Source organism: Micrasema longulum, unplaced genomic scaffold, assembly GCF_059751315.1.
Source record: "Micrasema longulum isolate JH-2025_06_02 unplaced genomic scaffold, ASM5975131v1 h1tg000614l, whole genome shotgun sequence".
In the NCBI taxonomy this organism is placed as follows: domain Eukaryota; kingdom Metazoa; phylum Arthropoda; class Insecta; order Trichoptera; family Brachycentridae; genus Micrasema; species Micrasema longulum.
The window spans coordinates 665,754-691,615 of NW_028277810.1; the positions used below are offsets into that span (position 1 = coordinate 665,754).

Genomic DNA, 25,862 nt, shown 5'->3' on the forward strand with positions numbered 1-25,862 from the left:
AAATGTCACTATCTAAATATTTAAATTGTTCCTTTATCCTTCTTCTTTCCTTCCCATCCCCTCTCCTCTCTTCATAGTAAAGTGTTATTTTTTTTTATACATATATTTATTTTTGTTAATCTTTGCTTTTAATTTTTGTATAAAATTGTAAGATTCAATATGTCCATGTATTTATAATTTTCTCAAACTGAACGGTTTGGGTAGGTAGGAAGAAATTGCCTTAAGGCAATATGCCCGCCCTTATATGTATATTTATTGTATATGTATATAAAGTGTCAATAAATAAATAAAATGGTTGAAATAGACTGAATTTTTACGCTGTTTACAAATGCAGTGCCACTATGCACCACGGGGTGCGCGGAAAGGGGAATGTTGATGATGACATTTATGGTAATCATACAGGAATAGATTCCGAGGGATTTTATCTGCATGTCGGGAGTCGGGAGATTAAAAAAAATGTAAGCTTATTCCCGGGAGGATTCCGGAATTCCTGTAAGGGTTTTTTTTTTTTTTTTTATATGGGAGTTGCTTTATTATTTACCTTGCTTATAATATACAAGGTTTATATTTCAAAAGTGGATTTTTCTGCAATTAAATTTCTTTAAATTGATCTAAACTGTTGGGATCAGGTGGGATATACTAATGTGGGCCAATCAGGAACTTCTCAGCATTTGCTTATGTGGAGAGGAAACCACTCAAAACTCTTCAGGAGAAGCCGGCCTGTTGGCAGTAGTCAACAGGCCTTCCGTTACACTAGAGGAGTGTTCGGCATTTTCTTCCCTACTTTGGTTTATTTTACCAATAGCCTGCACTATATTGATCATGTATAATACTACCTCTCGTGTGAGTTCTTTATTACCTATCACCGATGGGATGTCGCATAGATCTTCACCCAAGCTTCTGCATCGCGCCTCCAGCTGTTGTCTTTGAAAGCTGAAAAGGGGGCAATGCATCAACAGGTGAGGGACATCTTGAGGAGTTTCATCGTCGCATGGGCAGCTGTCGATTTCGGAGAGCTTGAAGCGATGCAGGTAGCTCATAAACCCACCGTGACCCGTAAGCATCTGGGTGAGCTCGTAGCCAGCATTCTGCATTCTCCTGAAATCATAGGCATGGAAAATGGTAGGGAAAAACATTTTAGTTATACTTCCGGTAGGTTCACTTAAATAACGATCGTTCCAGACTTGAAGGGTTCTGCTTCTTATTTTCCTTTTGGCAAAACTGAGCGGGAAATCGGCAAAATCGGGGGCTGTCTTCTTGAGTGTAGCTTCCCGAGCCTTTTCGTCAGCCTTTTCGTTGCCAAGGATTCCGCAGTGTCCCCGTATCCAGCCGATGTACACGTTCTGGTGTCTGCATCGAAGCTTCTGGATATCTGTTCTAATGTCCATTACAATAGGGTTGACCGAATTTCGGTCAGTTATTGCATGGACGCCAGATTTGCAATCTGTCAGGATCGTTATTTTCTTCCATCTGTTTGGTGGTTTCTTCAAAACATAGACCAGGGCTTCTCTGATCGCAAAGAGTTCCGCCTGAAACACGGAGCAGAAATCGCCGAGTTTCAACTTTCTCGACGGCAGCTCTCTGACGCCATCGTAAGGTACAAACGCTGCACCCACTTTGCCGTCCAAGAGACTGCCATCTGTGTAGATACTCAACTCTTCCTGCGCCGTCCCAGGCAGAACCTGATCATCATAGCCGTGATCTATCGGATAGCGCTCCGCCGGATGAGGAAGTGAGAAATAGTCTCCCACTCCCTGGTAAAATCTGTCCTGTGGCAAGTCTTGCAAAGTGAGGCTCTTCTTCACCTCATATGCTTCTGCAAGCTCCCTGATTCTCAAATCGAGTGGCATGAATCCACTTAAAACCTGTGCTGATACCAAGGAGATTGTTCTGTATCCCTTGCATGACCTGATGGCTATTTGTCGTTGGATGGAGTTCAATTTCTTCCGATTGACTTTCCTGTTGACCGCGTCCACCCACACGCTTGAGGCGTACGTAATCAGAGGCTCTACAGCGCCTACGTATATTTGCTGCATGACCTCCGGCGATGCACCCCATGTGGGTTTGGCGGCTCTCACGAGTTTGTTTGTAATACCTGCGGCTTTTTTACAAACACCGTCAACGTGTTTGGACCAATTTAGGTTGCGATCTATGGTAAGACACAAAACCTTAAAGTGGTCCACATAGTTCAACTGGACTCCGTTCATATGAATGGTTGGCTGGCGGTCCTTTCTTCTGGTTATAAACATCACGTTGGTTTTGTCTTCAGCGAATTGGAGTTTAGCTTTTGAGCCCCATGTTGTGATAATCTTCAGCGCATTTTCTGTCATCCTCTCAAGTTCTGTTGTATTGTCTGCCACGGCTGTCAAGAGAAGGTCGTCCGCAAATGCCTTCAGTTCGACTCCCGCACCCAAGTCTTTCTGGAGTACATCATCTAAGATGTAATTCCAAAAGCTCGGTCCACAGGAGGATCCCTGAACGCATCCTTTGGTCGTTACCTTTTCGAGAGTGGCATCGAAGTGTGACAATACAACTTTCCTTTGTTGATGATAGCTCTTCACCAACATGAACAAGTTTCGAGGGCACTTCTTATTGCTCAGTTGGCACATTAAAAATGGCCACCAAGCGTTATCAAAGGCTCCTCTTATGTCGAGCGAGATCGCTATGATCATTTTCTTGTCATGCAGTGCAGTCCTGATTACCTTAACTGATGCGTTAAGAGCGTCTTCTGTTGATTTCTGGGGTGTAAATCCGTATTGTTTCTGACTCAACTTACCTTTGCGATGAAAATGCCAGTTGATCCGATTGATCATCAGCTTTTCTAGTACTTTACCAAATACCGAGATAAGTCCTATCGGTCTGTAGGACTTGATGTCTTGAAGGTCATCCTTTCCCGGTTTGGGTATGACAATGACCTTCGCTATTTTCCATTGAGATGGAAAGTGGCTCACTCTGAGACATGCATTATACATACCCAGCACCAGAGACCTGTTCACATTGAAGAAGTGAAGGCAGATGTCCGCGGTGAAATGGTCTTCACCGGGCGCCTTTTCTGGATTAATATTTGATATTATATCCTCAATCTCCTCCGCCGTAAATATCGGGTCGCTTTCTGTATACGGTATGATTTCTGCTATCCGCCTGATGTCGATTTGCTCACTAGTCTCTTGTTGTGTATTGTCGTCCGGAAAGAACCTCTCCAATAGACGTCTAGCGCTTTCCTCAGCCGAAGCCAAGTATTCGCTGCCATCCTTAAGCGTCGCTAATGGAGTAGTCTTTTTCCGGTTGACCAGCACTCTGTGAATTGCAGACCAGGCGGTTTCTCTGTTTTGAGAGCCGCAGTAATTCTTCCAGGATTCCGTTTTTGCTTTTTCAATGGCGATTTTGTAGGCTTGTTTAGCCTCGAGGTACTCAGGAAGTGTCTTAGTCTCTCTACGGAGAGAACCTGAGTTCTGAAGCCTGTGCCTGCATTTCCTAGCAACTTTCTTTAGTTTATCGAGCTCAGTGTTCCACCAAGGACAGGGTTGCCTTTTGAAGGGTTTCCTGATTGGTATACTTGCTTTGCACGATTCGTCTAAAATTTCCATCAACAAAATTATTTTCTTCTCCAAATCCAGCGAGTTACTTACTTCGGAGAAAGAAATCTGTGATATTTTACGTTCCTTTAATTTACGTCGAACTTCTTTCGAAAATTTCTCCCAGTTGGCCTTTTTGTTGTTATAAATGGCCGTTTTGGTTTCCGTAGGGTTCCATATTCTGGCTGAAATTTCGAAGTATATAGGATTGTGATCACTAAGATGGTTATTGTTAGACTCCACTCTCCATCTGTCGACGGTGTCTATCAGACTTGAAGAGCAGAATGTTATGTCAATAACGCTCTTGAGGTGGAGGTGACCGCGAAAGGCCTCGAAAGTGGGCCGATTACCTTCATTCAAGGTGTGCAAATTAAGTTCAGACAAGAAATCTGCAACTTTTTCGCCCTTTCGGTCCGTTCTTGCGCTTCCCCACCACACATTTTTGGCGTTAAGATCACCTCCTATGAGAATGGGAACATCTCCCAGGAGCCTGAGTTTATCTAGTGCGGGAGCAACATCCGAGGTTGGTTCCACGTACATGGATCCGATTACCATGGGTCCGGCGTCAGTTGTTATTTGAACCAGCGTTGTATTAGAGTCACTGTATTTACTCAACAGAATTCCATTTAAATTGGGTTTGCAGATTATAACCGCTGCTTTACAGACATGCTGCGATGATGTTACCGATTGATAGACGGTAATTCCCGATGCATTAATTTTGCCTGTGTTGCCCGTGTAAGGCTCCTGAAGCAGCAGTATATCCGCCCCCCGTCTGTTGGCCAGTGCTTCTTCTTGTGCCGCTTTGCAGCGGCCCAGGTTCCATTGTATAACTTTAGTCGCGCCGGCGATGTGTGAATGGATCCCGGTTGTGGTTGTCAGAATGGAGCTAGCCATAATTGACTCTCTCCATAGTTCTCATCATCATTTTGATTCGATAGGGACATTCCCTATCGTTGGCCCTGTGCTTAGATGCCTCGGTTTTACCCTTAGCCATCTTGATGCAGTTCCAGCATCGATAATCGGTTTCTTTGTCCTTCTTGGTGCAGGTTATAGATTTGTGGTCTCCTGCACAATGCAAGCAACGGTCTTTATTTTCCAGGCATCTTGCCACAGAATGACCAAAGCCCATGCATTTGTAGCATTGCATTAAGGGGCAGCTGTCTTCGACCTGCACCCTCTGATAACCGATGCTGATTCGGCCTTGGCTGATCATGGCTTCTCTCACCTCCTTGCTTACAAGTAGGACGGCATTTCTCAAACGCTCACTGTTCTTGTTGCGGAATGACCTTTGCAACTTTAAAGCGTCTTTGTTTTCCCCCGCGGCCTCGAAGATCGAGTCATTCTGCTGAAGAATGTATTCGATCAGGTCTTCATCGTGGGTTTCTTTTTCAATGCCTTTCAGCAGGACTGTCGGCATTAACCTTTTGCCCTCCTTGGCGACCAGGTTTCCCTTGGTCAACCTTGGGAGAGCAGCCCTTATAGTTTCGGCATCATTGGACGTTGGGAGCTTAATGATAACCTTGTTATCCTTAGCTGGAATCATGGCACTTACTCCGACCTTCAAGACGGATGGTCTGACATCCTGCCTCAATGAAGCCATGATGTCAGAGCTCGTCTTGGATTTGTCCGAAGAACTGATGATGACAACATGGGAGGATCCTGATGCTGCCATGGAAGCATAGCTTTTCGGACTGGCTGAAGATGGAGCATTGGCGAAGACACTTCTCTGCATCAGAGCGATTTTTTCTTTCAAGTAAGTCGTCTCTTGCTGATGGGATTTTCTGGACATCGCGGAGGCCAAATCGATGATGTCTGTAAACAGATTCATCAGGCCTTCGCGGGTCTCTTTTGTAATATTCCCTTTCAAAGGGTCCACCATGCGCAAGCCTTTGGTCGAAAGGGTTATCATGTTCAAAGACATGGCGTCGAGAGGCATGTCTTCTGACTTACTTTCTTGGCTTATTTTCTGGCTCGAAGTGGGCGGGGGGGTCCTCTGGGAAGCGATTAGCGAAGTCGAAGGGGTTGGTGCCTTTGACCTTGGTGCTGTTTGAGACGTTGTCCCAGAACAAGAGGGAGTCGGCTCCTTTGTATCGGCTGTCTTCGGGATTGCCTCTTTTGCCTTGGCTTGGGTCTGGCGAGTCGATTTCTTCAGTTGCTGCAGCTTCTTGGGTTGCTCGGGCTTTTTTTCCATGACGGGATTTCCTTTCTTCGGCTGGTCCTTCTTGATCTTCAGTTCCGGGCTGCTTTTCGATCTAATAATGACAGGGGGAGAACGAGGCGTCAAAATTGACGTCTCGAAGGGGTTCTTTGCAGGCGAAGGCGTCGCCGTGGCCTTTCTCTCCGGCGTCGACATTCCCAGCTGCTGATTTGCGGTCGGGATTGGACCTGGAAGGACGTCGGCGTCCCTCTTCAGCTGGAAGCTGGAGACGGAGTGTCTACACCCTCACTCGGAGATTCCGGGTGAGGTAAAACAACGCTCGACGGAAACCGTCCAATCACCTGCGCTGATTTGATCCTGTTAGTAAAAACAGGTCAAGCAGCTGAGGTGGTCGACCAGGAATGCGACCTTAACGAGGACCGGTGAATCTAATCTAAGCGAAAGCTGGTCACTGCAGGACTAGAGTGGGTACTCGACACCTGCGCGCCAACCCGTAACCAAACCTCGAGAATGGCCGAAAGAAAAATAAATTCCTTCCCGCCAACCGAGGGCAGCCGCAAAAACTAAACCCTAGCCCGAGGAGGATATAGCCTCACAACCGCGAACGAAATATAACCGGTTCTGGTCCGACGACCTGTCCCCGGCAACCCCGCCCGCAGCCGGACAAACCTGACACTACCCCGGGAGCGAAGTGGTTTGAGAGGTTGGGGGGTAACTCCCTCGCTCACGTACCCTCCGCCCGCAACTGATACACCGAACACCCGCTAAGAGGGGGTGAGTCCTCTAGTTGGCGTCGATGCACAGCCGGAAAAAGCTAGCTGGTCCTCAGGTTCGCGGAGTGCCACCTACGTGACGGAAGAGTGCTCGAAAGCCGTGGGTAAGGGGAAGGGAAGGGCAAAAAAGTGAAGGACGCTCCTCAAGCACACGAAGAATCGACTGCACAGTCGAGAGAACGCCCCAGGAAACAACGCACCCAAACCTCCTACCCTGTGGGACCCCACAGGTGGTTTCTCACTCAACCAACGTAGGTATAAAACCGAAAATACGCAATAACTTCCGAACCATAAAAGATAAAAATGTGCTGTCGCGGACTTAAATGTTCCTCTGGTCGAGCCGCGTCTAATAGTGTTTATTGCACAATTCTATCTTTCACCACAAAAAGAGCGTTCAGCAAAAAAGGTCAATTTTTAGTTATTTACACAGTATTGTCACTAAATTTCACTTTTTTTTAAGTTATGAAACTAGTTTTGAGTTCGTCTTACTAATCCGCGCAGATTTATATATCACAACACTATGTTGCGTGACAAACGGATTCTTTCACAACCACGTGGCAAAGTGAAAAAACAGTCTGTCTCGAAAACGGTAGGTGGTAGTATATATCTACCGCGGACTTTTTTAAAGGTCTTTTGACGGTGCACAAAATGAGCAAAAAATATTTATGATAAACGCTACCATAAGGGCAGCGTTCTAAAAAACGGCACTTTTTAACGCGAAAAAACACTTTTTTACTATTTTTTAACAAAACAAAACACGTACATAAAAACTAAAAACACTGTTAGACGCGCATAAAAAACACGAGTCGAACGATGTATAACACATATAAAAAAACGCAGAAAAAACCACTAATATCGCTGTTTGTAAATTTTTCACTAACGGAGCTCACGGAACGTGACCTCCCTTGGCAAAGATTACGGTGCAACTCAAACTCCTGTAAGGGTTGGCAACCCTACCTGAGGCATGAGCAGCACGTGTCCAAGCCAGGTCCAACGCCGCATCCTCAAGACGCTCGTTATGGGAGGCGGATGTGTCCGTTCTCGGACTTCAATGTTTGTTAAATCGAGCCTAATATATTTCTCAAGCACTTACCCTCAAAATTTAGAAGTTTGTTGTTTTGAGCTTTGGTAAGGTGCCATAATTCACACCCATATAGGAGTACTAGCAATTTACAGGAGTTGAATAATTGGCATTTCGTATTGACCGAGTATAGACTATAGACTGGAGTTCCAGACAACACGCATCATTTTAAAAGTTGCTCGAGCAATTCCTAGGCGGGTTGCGAGCTCTTCATGTATGCTTCCATTCTAAGTTTTGAGGACCCTCAAGTATTCGAAGCTGCAACTTATTCGATCCTGTAAACGTAAAAAAAAACATTGAAGTTTTATAAGTGAAAATTAGCCGCTCCTAAAGTATTCCTTTATTATCTAGTCTCCATATTATGGATCTTCACATCAAGAATATTGAATCAGTTCAACATCGATTTTTGAAAAAGATCAGCTGGAGGTTGGGCTTATCCAGAAACTAATATGCGTACAATGAGTTAAAAACTAGCTTAAATATATCTTCTCTTCAAGACCGTCGAAATAAATCTGATCTTCTAGTCCGATTTAAAATAATCAACTCACTCTTTGATGCGCCTGAACTACTGAGCCCAATAAAATTAAATATCCCAACTAGAAACCTCAGACAAAACTGACTTTTTCATACTAATAACCATAGAATTAACTATGGTTTTCATTCCCTTATGACCAGAATTCTTAGATCTGCCAACAAACATACCAGTCTTGATTTCTTTGATAACAAGTTGTCTTCATTTAAACGATCACTGAATCAAATTCAATTATAAACACCTCTCTGCCACTTCCACTCCCACTAAGTCTACTATAAACCATTGTGTCTTTCTATTTTCTTTATAATAATTTTCTATGAATAAATATGTCCTTAAAATGCCCATTGGGCGTATATATAAATAAATAAATAAATATTATATTTGTGTATGTCAGCATTTTTGGTTAATATTATGTTATCGTCTTGTGTGTCTCTTTATGTACAATAAATCATTATTTTCTTGTTTAAAAACGAGCTAATATAGAACCCAGTTAATTAAATAAATTTTACAATAGAGAATGAGAACACTTAGTACTTAGAACAAATCAACAGATATAAATAATTTAAGAAAAAAGGATGATGCAATATAGACAGAATGTTTAATGTAAGCATGTGAAGGCAAAGTACATTTTTTTTCTTAAATTACAAATTTAAAGTGATGATATGATCAAGCAAATAATAATTGCACAAAAAGCTTTATTGAAAATTATCTTAAGAGTCCCAATCAGAACTAGCTCCCTCGGTATATTTGAAAATCTTAATGTCAAATCTATGAAACAACTTTATGTAAAAACTTTGTTACTTTACGCACGTAAATATTATTCTCTACCTTCTGTTACAAATACAAGAGTTACTAGATTCTCCACCCTGATGCTGCAAAAAAAATATATTCATTCCATTGTCCATAAAGACAATTAGTAAGTTCTCACAATATAAAATTGCTATTAAGAAATGGATAGTGGAGGTGGGTTGCGCACGGATCGATGAGTGGATTAAGCCAAATAGGTTAAATGTATGCACTGTTTATGAATTTTTTATTAATTGGTCTGTATAAATTGGTTATGTTTTTTATGAATATTTTTTGTTTTTTATTGTTTATTATGTTAATTATAATTACGTTAATTGGATTAACTACGTTTTTTTATTGTTATTATTATGTTAACTTTGTTAAATAGCTAATCTTAGGCATGTTTCACATTTTGTAAAATGTTGCCCTACGGGACACCCCAGTGAGGGAACATTATTCTGTATAAAAAAGAATACAAACAATGTAAAAGTACAAATAAATAATCACTTTGTAAAGCGCCTTTGAGGTATTATATTACGAAAATGGCGCCATATAAGTTATCCATAATAATAATAATAATAAAGTAAGACATGTTTGTTAAATGGACGTTGAACGTGTCTAAAATGTACAAAATATATATTACAGGGACGAAGGAGCATATGAAGCAACTGAGGCTGAGCCTCACTAAGCATTCATTGCTTTTCACCAGTACCTAATACGTATTTTAATTCGCATTATATCAACACATTATGAAGATATAAAACTAGCAACTCTTATAAAAATGCTCAAAGATGCCTAAAAATGCTCAAAGATGCCTACAAAACTGAACAACTGTAGGTGGCTTCAGCCAGACGACAGAATTTTAACCAGGATACGGCTCTACCTAATGTAGGGAGTACCGCTTTACCCACCGTTAAACTACTGGGAGTTTTACTCAATTCTGACCTATCTCTTAAGCTAGGGTTTCCTAGGACAGCGGTGCCCGTATCTTAACGGCCGTAGTGAACGGTGATGTGGTGGACAGCCGTCGTAACAGTGACTAGAGAGTGGTTTCCTAGGAAAACGGTTTTTATAACATTTATTAACACCGTTTTCCTAGGAAACCACTCTCTAGTCACCGTTACGACGGCTGTCCACCGCATCACCGTTCACTACGGCCGTTAAAATACGGACACCGCTGTCCTAGGAAACCCTAGCTTTAGCGCTCAAATGAGTAGAACGATAAGTTCATGCTTCTACCAGCTGAGACAAATTAAATGCATACGCAAAAATTTGCCGGTTGATGCCGCCCGTCAATTAATAAATGCGTTTGTAGTGTCTAGAGTCGATTATTGTAATGGTATCTATGCAGGTCTACCAATAAACAAAATGACTCGCCTACAATCTGTATTGAATGCCGCAGCGAGACTTATTTTCGGAATCTCTAAGTTCAGTCATATCATTCCACTACTTCGGGAACTACACGGGCTACGTTTTCCACAGAGGGTCGAATACAAACTCTGTTGGCTTATGTATAAGTCACTGCACAACTCAGCTCCGGAATATCTAAGGGAACTATGCATTCCAGATGAACTAGCTGACAGGCGTCTCACGCTTAGATCAGCTACGTCTACGGCGAGAGGAAAAGTTATTATACCTCTACGCAAACAGCGCACTAAATTTAGTGAACGCGCATTTGCGGTCGCAGGCCCTATGGCATGGAATGCTCTCCCAGCAGATGTGCTAGGCTGTGAAAGTGAAGTGATGTTTCGGAAAAAACTTAAAACCCACTTGTTCTCTAAATCATTTGAATAAATCCGTAGCACGTGACAACAAAATAAATTGTTTTAATTAAATAACAAATTTAAAAGCTTCAATTAAATTAATTTAACAATAGAATCACCATGTAAAGCGCCCTTGAGGTATTTTATTACGAAAATGGCGCTATATAAGTTATCCATAATAAATAAATAAACATGGTCAGTTCTGTGTTTTTTACTGTAGGTACTACTTAACATTTACGCATATTATACTTATCCTTAAAATCTGAGCTTCACCAGAAGTTTGGTATCAAAGACGCCACTAATATATTATTAATTGAATCAGCATTCACTTCGTAACACTTTATTATAAATTATTATTATTATGACATGGACCCACGTCTGTTAACACCCTCTTAGCCAAGCGGATGTCTTCCCACATACCAAAACTAAGGTTTAATTATTGTAACTTCCACTTATGTGCTAGATTTTATGGAACTAAATTCCACTTAACATTCTTTCCCTCATTGATCATGTTTCCGTATCTGTACTTTAGACAACTCAGCAGTCAACAACTTCGACATCGACAGTCTCGCTGCAGCATTCAATACAGATTGTAGGCGAGTCATTTTGTTCATTGGTAGACCTGCATAGATACGATTACAATAATTGACTCTAGACACTACAAACGCATTTATCAATTGACAATAAATATGCTAACACCTTACATAAGTGGAATAACCCCCCATTAGGTTCCATCACTGATTAATTCGTTTGTTTTTTTTAATAGATTCTATAATGACACCGAGAAGAATATTCTGTATTTACTATATTAGTTTTATATCACCCGTCAACGGGAGAAGTGCTCTTCCGAAACTGTAATAGCGATATTGTAAAAGAATATAAATTGTGTAACAAAGTTTTATTTTCATAATAATGTAGAAAATATATTGAGGATTTTGTTTCCTCCCTGTCTTTATCTGAGTAGTGTTGGGAAAGGGAGTGTATTTTCATTTTGGCTGAGGACCTTTACAAGAACTTCTTCGCATTTGCTTAATGAAGAGAAAACCCATTCAAGAGAAGCCGGACTATTAATAGAGATCAATAGCCTTTCCGTTTCTTTGAAAATATCACTCCATTTTCTGTCCTGTTATTTATTTATTTATTAACGGACATTGTCCATGTATACAAATTATAAGGTTTAAATATTACTATAAAAGAATAGTTTAAAACATTTAGGAAAAAGAAAAGAAGCATTGACAAACATAAGGGACATCGAGACAAGATCTGGACTATTTATTTAGTGCTCGTTTAAATCGTTGTAAACTTGAACCAAAAAAGTCCAGATCTTGTCTTGAGTTAACAATACGACAAAGACATTGGAGAATTAAGGCCATAGTTTGTTCTATGCTGATTGATGAACAGTACTTCATTTTTTCTCAATCTACGAGTCGGAATATTGAATTTTACTTGTCCCAGTAATGATGGAACATCGATTATACCATTTAGTATGCCGAACATATATATGGAGTCAATATTAGTTCTACATTTTTGTAGACTAGAAATATTTAACATTGACTCTATTTCAGCATAAGAATAATTATCTCTCTCTAGTCAAAGCAACCACGCAATTTTTCGAAGCAAGCGATGTTGGACTGATTCAATGTTCACTGTTATCATTCATTGTCCTTCTTACCTATACTATTCTAACCATAAGCTCAATCACAAATAACTGTCGACGTGCTTAAAAAAAAACATGCTAAGCATTTGAGCGATCACAATGAACAATAATGAACATGCTTAAGTTATCGCAGTCATAAGTTAACGCGTGTGTAATCTCAAGTCAACGCTCGTGTCGGTTTGTTTTTTATTTTCTTCGTAAATAAATACAGTTCACTGGCGAAAAATCGGCGTTTACTATAAAAAATAATACAACATATAGCATTTGCAAAATAGTAAGGAGTGTCTAATACAAAAGAGTGAAAATTTAATTACAATTACAAGGCGACTGCTTTTCTTGACATTTGGCTTGCCAACCGCCGGCTAAATGAAATGAATAGCAAGATAAATAATAAAAATAGCGGTTAAGAAATATTTTCCATATTTACACCGGTTAAATTCAAATACGTAATTGCGCTGCAGGATTATACGTCGCAAAATGTAAATATTTTGACATTTAATATTACGTGTTCACGGATGTTGCATTGTGATTGCGAATACGATAAACAGCCATGGTGAGAAATTGTTATCACGTCGCTCATTAGCACGTCGATAGTCTTTTGTGATTGAGCTACATGTAAGTTACTACGTCTCGTGATAAGTCATTGTGACTTTTTACGGAATGACGTTAATAAAAGATCGTCAGCCAAGTAAATGTACCTAAATATATTCCCTTCTCAAACACGTTCTGTATTTCTATTGTAATATTTTTAATCAAATATTTTTTTTTTCAGGTCCGTATACATATTCTTCATTTCCTTATCAATGCTTATTGGTGCATAAAGCACCAAAACACTACGGCAAATGTGGCGCCTCTTGACCTCGAATCGCGTGAAGGTAAGAAAAACATTTTTAGAGTGATTGATAGACACAACACACGATAAATGCTAGAAATTAGTGACTTGGACTTTACTATGATTCAACTAAGGTCAGTAATTCATTCATTCACGAGAGACTGTATACGCTTCTATAAAAAAAATCCTAAAAAAAACGAACGTGCCAACCGCTACAATACGAGGCGGACTTATCCACACTCGATTTCCTTATTCGGGTTTTATTTATTTATTTATTTATTAACGGACATTGTCCATGTATACAATTTATAAGGTTTAAATATTACAATAAAAGAGTAGTTTAAAACATTTAAAGAAAAAAGAAAGAAGCATTGACAAACATAAGGGACATCGAGACAAGATCTGGACTATTTATTTAGTGCTCGTTTAAATCGTTGTAAACTTAAACCAAAAAAGTCCAGATCCTGTCTTGAGTTAACAATACGACAAAGGCGGGTCATTGGAGAATTTAGGCCATAGTTTGTTCTATGCTGATCGATGAACAGTACTTCATTGTTTCTCAATCTACGAGTCGGAATATTGAATTTTACTTATCCCAGTAATGATGGAACATCGATTATACCATTTAGTATGCCGAACATATATATGGAGTCAATATTAGTTCTACGTTTTTGTAGACTAGAAATATTTAACATTGACTCTATTTCAGCATAAGAATAATTATCTCTCTCTAGTCTAAGCATCCACGCTATTTTTCGAAGCAAGCGATGTTGGACTGATTCAATGTGATTTATGCGATCAACATAGAATGGAGACCAGACCACGGAGGCATATTCTAGAAGAGGGCGAACAGTTGAGCAATAAAGAGTTTTGATTGTACGGACATGAGTAAAATCAGAGGATATTCTGTTCATGAAGCCAAGTAATTTCAGTGATTTATTTACTGTATTATCTTTATGCTCGTTGTATGTCAGTTTATAGTCCAAAACAACTCCTAAATCTCTGATGGATTTGACTACATCAATTTTGGAGTTTTCTAATAGGTACTCGAAGGAAATTGGTTGTTTTGTTCTATGAAATGACATTATTTTTTTATTTTTTTTTACCCGAGAGCAGCCATCAAGTCGGTTAACACTCGTTCAGGGTTCTGGTTCTCTTTCACACAGAACTGTATTGTTCATCTGCCCGGACACAAAGAAATATAAAACTCAAAAGTTATAGGTAGTAACATTATTTATTCAAAAAAAATTCTTGGACAAAAAAAAACATATATAAATGATCATACATTTTTTCCTACCTACATAAACAGGCCTTGATAGGTCATAAGCCCTGTAGATGCCTGGACTTCTATATTGCCTTCTCTTAAATGTTCTTCATCTCTGTTGTAATATGTTCATATAAACAGCTCCCCAGGGAGTTGAATCCAGTCCTTGTCTACAAAAATGTGGACAAACTCAAAATATTATTGATAAATTACCTGGTCCATGAAGAAGTATAGAAATTGAAAAAATAATATTTTCAGGCGTTGCCTAGTATGTAGGTAAAATAATTCAATTTGATGAATCTCACCCGCATAAATAAAGGTTTCAGCTCTTTAACTTCACAAACATCAACAGATGAAAGAATTGAAGGAATATAGATGTTCAAATATAGGCAGAATGGTGAATGTTACACAGTGTGTAAAGTGGCCACTTAAACCAGCCCTTGACGGGGCATAAGCCCTGTAGATGCCTGGACTTCTATATTACCTTCTCTTAAATGTTCTTCATCTCTGTTGTAATATGTTAATATTATAAAACGTACACAAACCATGTAGAGTGAATGGACAACGAAAGAACGGCTGAAAGGATTTACGATGCGAATGTTGATGGATGCAGAAAACGAGGAAGACCGAGAAAGACATGACACGATCAAGTCCATCAGTCATTTTTCTTTGGGTAGCACTGATTAAAAACACCGTTTGTATATTTTTTTGTAATTTATGTAATCCGTAAAATATTATTAATTAAATATAAAATAAACAAACTATTGTAATACGTCACACCCCATTATGTACACGTGAATTGTTTTTTTTATTTTACGTAATGGGAAACTTTAATGTAAATATATGTATTTAATTAATATAAAAATTGTATTCAGTAGTAATATTGTATACTGATATCTGATTAAAAAAAAAATACTTAAGATGGACATGTACAAGTCTGAATAATCGGCGCGCGTGCATGAGAAGATGTATGATGTAGAGAAAGCGAGGTCTGTTGCAAAGACATAGTGATATGGCGTTCTATCCTCTCTGCCTACCCCTGCGTGGTAGCGGCATGATAGTTTGTTTGTAATAACATTATTTTAAAGGTACTTTTTTTTTAAAAAAAAGAAATATTTGCGTTCTTATAATTTACGCAAATATTTAATTTTGAGGGCCATTTTCAACGAGATGTAAATAACTCTCTATTGAAAATGGTAATCTAATTGGGGTAGAGTGGTATTCGAACCACGGACCTTCGATCCGCGAGTCCGAGACACTAGCCACGGGACCACAACCCGATTCAGTTATCTTTTTTTAGTTTTACAATAAAATAACCACTTTCATAAATGATTTTGATATATTTAGATTCGGTTGTCAAAATGCGGACATTTTGTAATGTTTTCAAACGAATGCAATTACCGTGGAAAATGGCTGGCGATTGAGCGTCAAAAGAAAGCTTTTCATTTTACATTTTGGGTCAAGATCACCTCAACCATAGAATGATTATAATATTTTGAATAATGTTATTTTAAATGATCTGCGGAAAAATAACATATACGATTATTTAAATTTGTCAAAAGTAGGTTGATTTGGCACGCATTAAATCTTTGTTAAAAACTATTTTGTTATTTAAAACAATTGTATAAATTCTTCTTTGGAGCCATTTAGAATACAAATATTTTGTGTGGTCCCATTACGCTTATTTGCGCGGTATTAGTTGGTAGGTATATGTACTTATTTTTTTAAAAAAGGAGAAAAATTAAGGAAAAAACATTTTTGACTAATTTTTTGGTTTTATTATAATTTCTTTTTACAAAAACTCAGTGAATAATTCATAGCATCTTCACCGTACACTGCGCAAATATCGCGAGCAGCTTGGGAAGTTTAATTACCTCGATTGAACGCGAACGGAAGAAAAAAATGACGAAAATGCTCTTTTTCGTCTACTTAACATTCCATTTTGAAGGCTTGTAATCAAAGAGAATAATTTATGTAACGTAAAAACACACACAACATCTTGTAGAACAGATTTCGAAAGACGCAGAACCTTTACCATTTTTTAAACTTTTGGTGCACATTTTTAAATTTGGAAAAAAACGGACGAAACTTATTCTTATTTTTAAAGGTGGGGGTCAGTGCTATTTAAGCTCCTGACGTCACTGCAACCTGTGAAGATCTATTGTGACGGGTCCCCGTGAATAGTTCTCGCTCTCCAAGCCCAGGGTCTATAAAAAACCTGACTACTGTGTGGAAAGCGAGAGTTTACATTTTGCTAAATCTCCCCCTTCAAGCCCAGATCTATACAATACCGGGCTATAAGGTGAAGGGCGAGCTCTTTAACATCCTCAGGTTTAACCAGTGGTCCCCCGAGGATGTGGCTCCTTTTATGATTTAAAGCATCACATTCACATGTAATGTGTATAGGTGTTTCTTCATCTGCATTGTAGAACCTACATCAAGTGCATCGGTGATATGGAGTCCGCACGAAGCGAGATACTCCCTCATGTTGGAGAGGGTTCAGAAAAAAAATCTGAGGTATCTCTACATGAGAGAATATTGTAGTTATCCGTGGCTCTATCCCACTGGGTTCCTCTTGGGTATGCTTGGGACCAATAGTTTGCAACTTAGAAGGGATGGGTCTACACTGACCCATTTTTTCAGACTGTTAAGGGGTTTCATCGATAACTCGGCCATTTTAGAGAGTATCATTTTTTATGTTCCTGATTACTATCTCCAACAGCGTCAGCACAGACTGTTTTACCTCCCAGTTTCCAGAACCAACCTGCCTTTGGTCATGCCGATTGGAAGAGCAGTCAAGCAGCTGAACATTATCACTTTGGAGATCGACATCTTTCACATTAGTGAAACTATGCGTAAGAGGCAAATACTCTCGCTATTAGAGAGTATTATACCTTAATAATGTCAAACCATTGCTCAAGGGTTCTTGGTTTGATATAAAGTTCCAATTTAACGTCTTAAATCCTTTGTTATTTGTTATGTTACTTTGTGAATAAATAATTTGAATTTGAATCAAGAAGTTTCGGAAAGGTTCATTCTAGCAAGATGTTTGTTAAATCTGTAGTGCCCAGTAAGGGCTCGAGTGATAACCCTCACTTGATTTCGAATAAGCTTTATTAGGTCGAAGGCAAACCTTTGCGAGTACCCTTTTTTCACCTTCGCATGGTGCTGACCAAGAACTTTTTGCCAGAGCATAATGATCTGCTACCTGGCCCATGACCTAAGCTCGTTACGAGAAGCACATTAAAACGGAACTTACGTCCACAAATAATATATTTTTCTATTTGGAAACTAGATAAAAACGTAATGAAATTAATAATAACAAGTGACGCTGCTGGTTAGTTCCCACATATCGCTGGTAAAAAAACTTGCGAAACTTTTATGGTAAGATAGAATATTAAAATGTCTGATAAATAAGAAACAAAACACGTAGGCTTAGTATTTTTATGATCCTTGATATTTAAGTTCTAATACTTTAAAAATAACTATTCAAGTTCGGAGGAAGATTTGGTATGTGAGATTTTCTACCCACAAATTGCATTACTATTTTTATAACAAAAGGCGTTCGTGTGCCTACACTCACAATAAATTTATTGTTCGTTATAAATGTATTTTTCAATAACGCGACATTGATTAACGATAGTAAAGGAAATCGAGTAAAGAAAAGTCCGTCTCGTGGTACGCTTATTTTATATTATTATATTAATATAAAAAAATCTCAAATTCATAAAAAAAAAAAATAATAAAGTTTATTTTTTTAGTTAAAAAAAAGGTTAACCTTTTAAACTTTTCCTTTGTTTAGCGAAGAATTCTTAACAACATTATCACTTTTTTCCTGTCTTGTTTTTTTGACTGACTACAAACAAAAATGATTCAAAATTATTTCGTTGAATATTTCTACATAACCACTTACCGACTTTTCTATGTCTAACGGTTTCGAAACGTACCCGTCTCTTCGCCAGGACACAAATTAAACCAACATGCAAAACCCACTATATACCTTCACTATAGTTGTTGCACAAAAATATAAAACCAACACGACATGCATTTTAATAAGCTCATGCACTGATACTGCTTACTTATTACTGCTTATTAAAATGCATGTCGTGTTGGTTTTATATTTTTGTGCAACAACTATAGTGAAGGTATATAGTGGGTTTTGCATGTTGGTTTAATTGGTGTCCTGACGAAGAGACAGGTACGTCTCGAAACCGGTAGACATAGAAATGTCAGTAAGTGGTTATATACAAATATTTAATAACATTTAGTAAAATGTTTGACCACAAAGTTAATGCTTTAAATATTAATAATATTTTGTTGATCTTAGCGATTTACAATAAGTTCTTCATTTTGAATCTAGCAATAAAATGCCATAAAATAAATGCTAATGTAAACGACGAATGACTAATTGAAATTGAACATGTAAAATCATCATCGTCATCATTACCTTTCCACACCTAATGGTGCATAGGGCACTGCATTGGTACACCAATCGCAGCGTATCTTGATCATTTATCTTACATTAAGTTAAGATGACCAGCCTTACGTTTCAGGTACCAGTCCAGGGACCATGAAATATTCTGGAGTGAAAACACCCTTTTAAATAAATATTTCATATGAACCATGTCGGGAATCGAACCCGAGACCTCTTGACCTCCGAATTAGAGGCTTCCACATAATATTGTTATTGTAAATCATTTTTGTATTAAGTTAGTCTTCTTTGTTTATTCTCAAATGTTAAAATATATTTTTTTAAAAGTATATGGTCAAGTGTCCTCGGCACGGGTAACCCCAGTAATGTCACATTATTTTTTTTATTAATTAGTTTGTAAGAGAAAAAATATGAATTAGTAAAAAAAATAAAAAAAAGGTTTCAGCTCTTTTACTTTACAAAAGTCACCAAATAGAAAAGTTGAAATGCGGATGTTTAAACATATCACTGTACTGGTGAATGTTTCAAAGTGTGTAGAGTGGCAACTTAAACCAGTCAAATACTAGTCATAAGTCCTTTAAATGCCTAAACTACCAAATTTCCTTCTCAAAAACTGTTTTCCCTTTCTGCTGCGAAAAGTTAAAAAAATAACGCCTTTCAACAAGACGTATTGGAAGACGTAAAGGATTCAGATGGTTGAGCTGGCGAGATAAATTTTAAATAGTTACCCTTAAATGTTCGCAGGTGGGTGCATTTGATTTTGAGTTATCAAATCAAATAATATATTTTTAAGCTGAATATTGTGTAATTTAAATGGTTTATTGAATAATTTACGACACCACCCACTTCGGAAGACGTATTTAACAATAAAATCATAAATTAAGCAGGCATTGTACTAATGTAAAGTGGGTGTGAAGGCTTTGTACATAATAAGGAATGATATGTTGCTGCTGAAATTTGCATTCCGATGAAATGTTGATTTGCGGATGATAAATATATATTATTATGACATCAATAATGTATCTGAATTTATTTATAGTTTAGATTCAAAGATAGTTCAACAAAGTAAATTAAAATAAACTAACAAGCAATTTCAAGCAACAATTTCAGCGTAAAAGAGTTATATTTCAAGGTAAAATATCAACGTGAAAATTGATTTTAGCTTTTAATTCGTTAAAAAACAGTCACAATGTACGTACACATGAATACAAACGTCACACACATACAATTACGTAAACTCTTTTCTTATATATTATGTGTCATTAGATTTACAGTGGATTTTTTTAATTGGCTCTAGTATTGTTAATATATTTCGACTTATTTTGTTTACTTAATAGCTGTAAAAATCCCAAATAACATAAAATAAAATTGTTGATTAAACCGTTTTATGTTTTTTTTCATAAATATTCATAAAAAATCCACTGTAAATCTAATGACACATAATATATAAGAAAAGAGTTTACGTAATTGTATGTGTGTGACGTTTGTATTCATGTGTACGTGAATGTGTGTATGTGTGAATGAATGAGGGAGAGGGTACATGTGGGAATGAATGAGGGAGAGGGTGCGTGTGTGTGGGTGCGTAAGTATAAAAAAATGATTGTTGAAAACTGGTAATTATATTAAAAATGGTACAAGAAAGAGCTTGGTAAAAAGTTAAAAACCTTTGTGTTAAAATGTAAACCAAGAAATGTTATAAATTGTATTTTTAAAAGTATGTTAAATTTCATAACCGTATTCTGAAAAAAAAGCATTTTATTTTAAAATTCAACTGATACACACTGAATAAATAATGTGCGACGAGTCCCATAAAATAAGGTTTTTTGAGTATATCCAAATGTTTGTTGACACGTTGGATTTCCTCCCGATAAAAATTGAAGTATTTTGTTCGGTCGTTGCCTAGTAGGTAAAACGGTTCAGCCGGATGAATCTCACCCACGTGATAAATGTTACAGCTCTTTTACTTCATAAAAGTCTACAGATGGGAGAAGAAGAATTGAGGAAATGTGGACATTTAAACGTCGGTAGAATGATGAATGTTACACAGTGTTCAAATTGGCCACAAACCAGCTAATGACAGGTTATAAGCCCTGTAAATGCCTAAAATTCCATATTATCTTCTCAAAAATGTTTTCCCTCTCTGTTGCGACAAATTTAGATGAATCGGTTTGATTAAACTGCTTCCATTAGGCTTCTGAAGAGCTAAATTTGCGCATGCGCGGTCACTGGGTTTAGTACCATGCGACTGTTTTCAAAATTCAGCTAACTTACGCAGTTTCAAAATAATTAGGAGAGTAGTAATTTTTATTTCAGTTCTCCTGTTTTCCAGTCTGCTCTAAATATATCGTTATCGCAATATTTTAGATATCCGTAACTTATAGTTTTTCTTTTAAGTACTTTTTTACTAGTGTGAGTCAGTAGATAAGCAAGTACTACATACGCACACCTAAAGTGATTTAAAGCTACGGGCAACATTGCAAATGCAATTACGTACATGATATTCATATGTGTGTCATTGGGAAACTGCAAACTGCATTTCTGCAGGTGCACAAATAGCGAATATGAGTACACCATTGTTTTCATCTCTGACATAAACTTTCATGTGAATTAACTTACGAATACATGTCAAGAACGAAACATACATAGAAAAAATAGTTATTACTGTATAGAAATTTGAATGATTAGTGATGTTACTTAATCGCAATTCTTCTCGGTAAATACGGATGAAATCTCAAATCGGGTGTTTTTTAAGTGAGATAAAACTGCCAATTGAAATTAAATAAGCGAATATTTGTTGCAGTGAAATTGTTATTATTGCGTTTAAAAGAATAAAAATACATAATTATTTTAAAAAATTCTATAAAACGAATTGTCACTATAATCAAACGCGATGTTATGCCCAAATCTGGAGTCGTGGGGGGAAAAAATCTTGGATTGCATTGGAATTTGCAATAGGGAAATATCACGTTTTTTTATTACAATTTAAAAGTAATAAAGGTCTATGAAATACTGTCCAGTAAAAATAATATTTTTTTGCTAATTATTAGTAACAAAAAATTCTTTTAAATTTGTAATTTTTAATTCCCGCAAAAACCGTAATTCCATTGGCCACACCCCTAAGACGTCACGATTCATGTTTATTTGTTCCCTGCCATTGAAATTTGTGTAGAACAATATCACGAATCTTGACGTCACGTCGCGTTTTTCTACTAACATAGTTTTATTGTTTTTTTATGAAAGCATTTCTCCACAATATCCATATTGATTTTGAAAATACAATTAATTATTCTAAATCATTTTATATATTTTTATCGGTATTCGTAGTATGTGATATTTCCTTATTGTGAAAAACAAATCATATATATAAACAATTACAAACTAATACCATTTTTGGACAAAAGGATTTTGAGTATTATTCAATTAAAATCTATAACCTACTTCCACTATCTATTAAAACAATAAGTAACGAGAAAATGTTCAAAAAGGCTATAAAAAATGGATAGTGGAGCTAGGTAGAAGTAAAATGGATTGTCTCATTCGCCCAAACCAATATTAAATAAACTGCTCCACAAGTGTATAGCTTATGTTAGGTTTTCGTTCTTTCATTGTGCGTTTTGTAATATAAATAATAAAGATGTACATAAATACCTAGTGTTTAAAACTGTCTGAACAATTTGTTAATTATCTCTGTTTATTACGTTGGTCTTCTTTGTTTATTCTCAAATGTAAAAATATTTAATTAAAATTATATTGTTAAGTGTCTTCGACACGGGAAACCCAGTAAGGTCACATTATTTTTATTATTAATTATAGTTTGTAAGAAAAAAAATATTAGTAAATAAATTAAAATCATTTCTTATGTAAATACAATCCAATTTGTGGGATAAATTATATTTTAAGCACATTTTCCAAAATTTTGACAGCGGCCAGCTAGTGTCATTTCTATGGTTACGAGTAACAGAGAAGTAAATATTATCAACTAAGGAAATATGTATATCACTTTCTTACATGGATTATTGCACGTGTATAGTGATTTGCTATCTCTTTTTTATCAAACTGATGTATATCCGACAAAAAATGTTCACCTCAACTATATGGCCGTTACGTAGTGCATTCTGTTGGTTCAATTTATGACATTTTCCAAGAAAACATTTGCCCAAGGGATCGCGAAAAGAAATGCACTAATAAAAATTTCATTAAAAAATAATTATTAAAATTTGTTGTAACGGAGAGGGAAACCTTTTTGAGAAGGGAATTTAATTATATAAAAAAGCACACTGTGTAACATTCAGGAACGAAATCCAGCATGTATAAAAGCATTTGGACATGCGCAAAACCTTGTTGATTAAACTAACTGGTATAAGAAGAAGTATAATAATTGGATGACTGATTTCAGGCGTTGCCTAGTAGGTGAATTGGTTCGGCCTAATGAATCTCACCACCGCGATAAAGGTTTCAGCTCTTTTATTTCACAAAAGTTAACAGATGGAAGCATTGTGGAAATGTGGATGTAAATGCCAAGACTTTTACATTCTCTTCTCAAAAAGTTTTCCCTCTCTGTTGCAACCAATTTAGATATAAATAACTCCAAGGAAGGAAATCCAGCCTGTCTACATTTGCATTTTGACACACTCAAAACATTGTTGAAAAAATAATAACTTAAAGGAATTTAATGTTGGTTGTGTGAGAAAGAATAATTTATATTTAATGAAACAAAAATATTATTATCCTAAGCTCTATTATCCGCGTGATTTAAAGAGTGATTTTTTTACAGTCTTGACAGATGTAGTTAATATTAATCTTGATATACTGATATCATCAGAGATCTAAAAAATCATGTAATCCATCATTTTGGCATATGCGTATGAAGAATGCTATGCCTAACATACACGCATGTTAAATATTTGACACAAATATTGTGAGAATGATTACAAAATGGTGACTAATTCGATCTAGAGATTTTCACCCACAAAAAGTTGAGGTTATGAATCAATTCTATGATGAAATTTCCAGACCTTAATCAAATTATTAATGGAGATATTATGTAATTGAGGGACGGTGCGATTCGTCATAGAAATACCTAATGATATTGTAATTATTTGGAATTCGTCATAACTTAAAATCGACCTTCGGATGCAGATACATGGGTAATAATTGACTTGTGCAGTTTCGCCACGCAGTATTGTAAATAAGTTTTCGTTAACCTTGGGTAGCAAATGGCACTGCATTGATATCATCATCGAAACTCCATGGAGGATATGGTGTCCACAAAGAGCCTCCAGGCATCTCTGTCAGATGGCAGCTCCTGTGCATCCCTTCCGAGTCAGATTCGCGTCCCGCAGTTCTGACAGGAACTCCTAACACACAGTCAGCAGCGGACGTCCAGGATGCCGAGAACCTGATGCCTTGTAAAGTAGGCGAGCGTAGTTAAGGCTCGCAGAAAGCATACACAGTAGGGGAGAGTGTCAATGAAACGGACAATTGAAGTTTCTAGAATCCTGTCTGGACTTGAATATTTTTATGACTTATTTCTGATTGTACTAAGTACCATATTACACCACAGAAGTACGTTATTCGTGCGGCTTTCGTTGTATAATGAAGACGTCTGTATGCATTTAAAGTATTTTTTGTGGCTATTTACCAACCATAAAAACGGAAGCCTTAATGTTTTTTAATATTATATTTTAAAATATCAATTACTGGTACTATAAGGTACATTAAAGAGTGAATATGTTTTATTTATTCTTTTTTTTTCAGTTCACAAACAGTACTATATATAACAATATGTATATAATTAATAAAATAACTGTAAACATTTTTTACCAATTATATGTGAACACCAATAATCACAAAACGTAAATTTAAAATGTTAAATTTACCGTAATATAATTTATAAAATAAATGCAATTTATTTAAATTTAGATTAATTTTAATAAAATTTCATTTAAATAGATGTAATTTATACAATTTAATAAAAAAATTCTCAGATATTCATAATTTTTAAACTTGTAATAATAATAACTCATTTTATACATAATAATAGTTTTTTTTAAAAAAGTAACGATAAATTATATATTTAATTCATAAGGGTATTGAACAATTCAAAACAAATGAACGAAACATAATATTTATTTATTTCGACGGCTTACGCCTTGGACAAAGTATAAAAGAGTATTGAAAAACAATCATAATGAAACAAAACACCTTTACCCAAGTATAGAAAATAAAGATACACAAAATAAAATCAGCAGAAAATAAAGAAATAATAAAGGAAAATTAAATAAAAAATTATAACATAGGTATGCAGCAGATTAACAATAAATAAAGAGTTTAAAAAAAAGTATTGAAGTAACAGAGGCGATGTGTCATAGCATAAACAGTAAAACAAGTATAACACTTGGTACATTTTTATAATTTAGAAAAGAAGTGATTAAAAAGTAATGATTTTAATTTGTATAAAGATAAATGAAATAAATCTAAGTTTCCAAGTTTGCTTGCTAACATGTGGAGCCGTGGAATAGGTGAGTATTTGGCATTTGAACTAAGCAAATCAACAGCAAAAGAAGTATTTTGTCTCGTCCCACGCTGTCTCACATAAAAATTCACACAATTTAAAAGTTCGGGCCTATCAATAACATTATTTAATAAATTAAAAAGCAGCACTAAATCTGAAATTTTCCTTCAATCACTGATACATGTTAATTTTAACTGCTTCATTAAAAATGTATAGTTTAGCTCTTCAATTATTAGAGGTATGATTTAAATATTTTAGTCAAGCAATTTTGGACCATTACTAAATACATCAATACCAAAATCCTGTTTCACACCATTATACAATCTCATGATTCTAGATGAGTTACAATTCTCAATATTACTATTAAATACTGGTAGGGAAATCGTATTGCGCATCCTTAATCGCGCAGCGGTAACATTTAGAGTTACTTTTTCCATGCCAAATGAAAAGTCAAGATTGGAATTAATTATATTGTAATTATATTCTCATTGAGAG

General features: G+C 36.5%; 1 protein-coding gene and 1 long non-coding RNA gene across 2 annotated transcripts in view; both read left to right on the forward strand.

Annotated features, from left to right (window-relative positions):
- The window catches only part of LOC148280121 (uncharacterized), a 153,891-nt gene that overhangs the window by 32,000 nt on the left and 96,029 nt on the right, over positions 1-25,862 (forward strand). The window lies entirely within an intron of this gene.
- LOC148280122 (uncharacterized) lies at positions 19,618-21,688 on the forward strand. The gene is made up of 2 exons (XR_015822694.1): positions 19,618-20,126; positions 20,191-21,688. It is a non-coding gene; the product is annotated as an uncharacterized LOC148280122 (long non-coding RNA).